This window comes from Garra rufa, chromosome 8 (genome assembly GCF_049309525.1).
Source record: "Garra rufa chromosome 8, GarRuf1.0, whole genome shotgun sequence".
In the NCBI taxonomy this organism is placed as follows: Eukaryota; Metazoa; Chordata; class Actinopteri; order Cypriniformes; family Cyprinidae; genus Garra; species Garra rufa.
In genome coordinates, this window is record NC_133368.1 from 40,804,852 (window position 1) to 40,809,934 (window position 5,083).

The following is a 5,083-nucleotide window of genomic DNA, read 5'->3' on the forward strand; positions in this document are numbered from 1 at the left end:
GGGTTTAAATTAAATTCTGAATGGCAGATTTTCAACATGGTCTCAGACTTTGAATCCCACTGTGTGTTATATAATACACTGCCTGTGTCCATTCATAGTTCTCCATTAAACAGCATTTTTATTTTAATCTGCAGTATTTATCCATTATAATCATTGCCTTGCAGTAAAGACTTAAGTCATCTAGTGAACTGCTTTTCAGTTTTTGATTCTTTAGTTTTCCTATCAAATACCTAGAACTTCATTTAGTGTTTGCTCCTTCCTGATTTTCAGCTGCAGTTATATTATTGATGATTTATTTGTAATAATGCAGTTTGTGCAGTGTTTTTAGCAAGCCAACAACTCTGAATCTAATTTTGTGACCATTCTGTCACTTTTAAAACTTTCCAAGTCAGTATGTGGCCACTTTTTCTCTTTTCTTGTGGGGTTTCCACTCAGGGTTTCTTAAAAAATATTTGATATAAAAAGTCTTAATTCACCCCTCCGCAAATTAAGGTGTTAAAGGGATAGTTCACCCTAAAATGAAAATTACTCCCCCTTAAGCCATCCTAGATATATATGACTTTCTTCTTTTAGACGAATACAATTGGAGTTATATTAAAAAATGTCCTGGCTCTTCCAGGCTTTATAATGGCAGTGAATGGCTGTTGAGATTCAATAGTCCAATTATAGAAGTCCATTAAAGGGCAGGACAGGACATTTTTTAATATAACTCTGATTGTATTCGTCTGAAAGAAGAAAGTCATATACACCTAGAATGGCTTGAGGGTGAGTAAATCATGGGGTAATTTTCAGTTGTGGGTAAACTATCCCTTTAAATCATAGCAGAATGTCTTAAATTCAAAAAGTAATGGGATTAAATGTTGCATGCTTTGCAAGAAAAAAATGAATATCTTCCAAAATCTAAACATTCTTAAATTAAGATGCTTTTACTTGAAATACAAAATGAAGATATGAAGTCCTGTTTTCTAAGAAATTTAACAAAATTAAGTGAGTTTATGCTTAAAACAAGAACAATATCTGTGAATGGGATATTAAAACGTGTTTTCCCTTTTAATAGAGTTAAATTCCTTTTTCTGAGCCCATTGTCAGATATTTTTTCTTGTTTTAATTATAAACTCACTTCATTTTGATCAGTTTTTTATTTAAAAAGCTTAGATTTGCAATGGAAAACAACATAACTTTTTTGCAGTGTGATCAGAAGTTGTTTCCATACAGTATTTTAGTGGTTGGAGGCAAAACTATTCAAGCCTTAAGTTTTTTATTATTATTCAAAACAATGAAACAAAACAAGACAAAACAATGGAAATTGGTTGGAAGTTGTATTTCCAAAGTTTGAACTGTTGCTAATATACAGTTGAAGTCAAAAGTTTACATACACCTTGCAGAATCTGCAAAATTATTTTTATTTAGTACTGACCTGAATAAGATATTTCACAAAAACGACATTTCCATACACTCCACAAAAGAAAATAATAGTTGAATTTATAAAAACGACCCCGTTCAAAAATATACATACACTTGATTGTTAATACTGTGTTGTTACCTGAATGATCCACAGCTGTTTTTTTATTTGTTTAGTAATAGTTGCTCATGAGTCCCTTGTTTGTCCTGAACAGTTAGACTGCCTGCTGTTCTTCAGAAAAATCCTTCAGGTCCCACAAATTCTTTGGTTTTCAGCATTTTTGTTTATTTGCACCCTTTACAACAATGACTGGATGATTTTGAGATCCATCTTTTCACACTGAGGACAACTGAGGGACTCATACGCAACTATTACAGAGAGCTCAAACGTTCACTAATGCTTCAGAAGAAAACACAATGCATTAAGAGCCAGGGGGTGATAACTTTTTGAATTTGAATATCAGGGTAAATTTAACTTATTTTGTCTTCTGAGAAATATATAAGTATCCCATCAGTACTATTTAGATATTTATGCAAAGTAAGAAAAATGTACGCATCTTCACTCTGTTCAAAAGTTTACACCCCTGGCTCTTAATGCATCAAAATAAAGAATAACATTATCTTAAAAATAATGTTAAAAATAATTAACATTTTGCAGATTCTACAAGGTGTATGTAAACTTTTGACTTCAACTGTAACTCATTGTGGACCTCTCTATATTGTGTTCCCTTTGATTTATTTCTTAAATTTTCTCTTAAGATTTACCTTTATAAAACCTGCAGAAACCCTGCCACTCCTTGGACGTCTCTTTTTACCAGTGCAGTGTTAGGATTAGAGTTTGTTTATTTCAATAATTGCTCATTTTTGCCAATTACAAGGGCATTAGAAAGCAGTAAATGATCCGAACTGGATTCAAACACAGGTCGTCTGCACATAAGTGCCACTGTGCAACATGCCAGAACATGTGCACTGCCCTCCAGACCACGTTTCGAGGTTCTGAGACAATGAGCTGGGGGAGGGAGACTGGTGGAGTCCGCCTCGCTGACTCATAGACAAGGCCATTTCCTGGCATGGATGTGCTAAATTCACATTAGCTTGAGCTATTGATTGGAGTGGGGGGGAGGAGAGAGAGATACATCATTCTAGAGAGATGGCCTCAAATGGACAGCCTGGCAGAGCAGTTTTGAATGAACACTCAGCATCCTTTTGGTCGGTGCAGGGCAGAAACGGCTAAAGCAATCTGATTTGCAGTGATGCCAAGTTAGCGTGCTGTGCTGGTGTGGGCTAGTCATGGTTCAATGGTGTCAGAACCTCATTTGTGTAAGTAGAGAGCTTCTATCTGTGAAAAGATAGTTAAAAGTTTGGAGAAGATTGCTTTTGGGTAGCGACAAAGTGGTGAGCTGAACTCATTCCAGGGTAAAACTGCTGAGTGTTTGTAGCGCTTCATTGAGCAACTTTTTAGTAGTTTTGATTGTTTCCCCCAGTCATTTTCTTTATTGGGATTTCAAAACACTCTTAAGTTAAGTCATGAATTAAACCAATCAGCTTTGAGATCAATCATAATATTATATACACTACCAGTCAAAAGTTTTTGAACAGTATGATTTTTAATGTTTTTTTTTTAAGAAGTCTCTTCTATTCACCAAGTCTACATTTATTTGATCTAAAGTGCAGCAAAAATGTAAAAAATTTGAAATATTTTTACTATTTAAAATAACTGTTTTCTATGTAACAAATGAAATGTAATTTATTCCTGTGATTTCAAAGCTGATTTTTTTAGCTGAATGTGTAGATCATAGTTCTGTTTTGATAGCAGTAGCTTTGTTTTGATTAGATTTTTTTTTTTTTTTAAGTTATTTCAATTATGGTGATTTCTCTCTTTTAAACAACCATTTTAATGCATCTGTAATTACTGCATTCTAGATGAGTTTATGTAAATGAGTGCTGTAAGTATTGGGCATCATCATCGTGATCAGAAAAATACATTTGGAGGTCTGCAGATGAAACCTTCTGAAAGCTCTTAAGATGCTTTCAGACCTGCTTCATGAGAGAGCTATCAGCTTACAGTGCATTAGCTCTCTACTTTGATACATCACCAAGAAATATGGTGCTGTTGATGTTGATGAAAACTGATGTCAGCCAAACTAGGGCTGGGCGATATATTGGGTATTCATGACTTTATTTTTCATATTTGCTTTGATTTTGCTGACGATACTGAATGAAGCAGTGATGAGAATATCATGATTACTTTAATGTTTTTTTTTGGCCATTAAGTTACCTAAAGAGCTTGTCATTAGACTAATTTCTCAATCTTTCTTTGTCTTAGGGCTTGCTAATATGCACAAAACAGCATTTGATGAGTTCAGTTTTAATCAATTGATTCAAAATTCAACAATGTATTTCTTGTCATCGCCCAGAAATATTGACAGAATTTTTTTTATTTATAAAAAAGACATTTATTTTATTTAAGTTAGTAGTATGAAAATATAATATCAATATATAAAATATTGCAAAATATCAAATATTACAAATTACATTCAGATTTATCAAATATTACAAGGTATGTTCAGTTTGAATCAGTCAATTCAGAACCCAGAAATGTTGACAGAAGCTTTTTAATATAAAAAAGACAAACTTTATTTTATTATTGAAGTTATTAGTATTTTTTGTTTTTTGCTATATTTCCCAGTCCCAAGCAAAATATCAGATGTTACAAATTAAATTCAGATCTATCAAATATTACAAATTATGTTCAGTTTAAATCAATTGATTCAAAACTCAATTTTAATGTAATTTTATATAACTTTATTATTGAAGATACTATTATTATTATTATTATTATATTATTACTAATAGTATTAATATTAGTAAAATTCTATGTTTTTTTTTTATATTGCCCAACCATAAAGAAAATATTTTATTTTATTATTATTATTATTATTATTTTATTTTTTTTATATTGCCCAACCATAAAGAAAATATTTTATTTTGTTTTATTTTATTTTATTATTAATTATTAATATTGTATAATATATAATATAATATTATTAATATAAGTAAAATTCTATGCAGGTATTTTTTTTTCTTTTTTTTTTTTGACCAGCCTTAAGCAAAATATTTTATTTTATTTTATTTTATTGTTGAAGTTAGTAGTATAATAATAAATAAAATACTATTCATATTAGTAAAATTCTATGTAGGTATTTTTTTTTTTTTTTTTTGCTATATTGCCCAGCCCTAAGCAAAATATATATTTTTTATTATTGAAGTTAGTAGTATTTTTAAATATTACTAATATGAGTAAAATTCTATGTAGGTAATTATTATTATTATTATTATTTTGCTATATTGTCCAGCCCTAAGCAAAATATTTTATTTTATTTTACTATTGAAATTAGTATTATTAATATCATAAATTTTTTTGCTATATTGCCCAGACCTAAGTAAAATATCAAATATTTTTTATATATGTATTTTTTTTTATATTCTAAAATGTAATTAATGTAGTAAAATTGTATGTAAATATAGGTAAATATTGGTTTTTTTGCTATATTGCCCAGCCCCAAGCCAAATATTGCAAACTAATTTCAGATTTATCAAATATTACAAATTAAGTTACATTAAGTTACAAATATTTTACAAATATATATATATATATATATATATATATATATATATATAT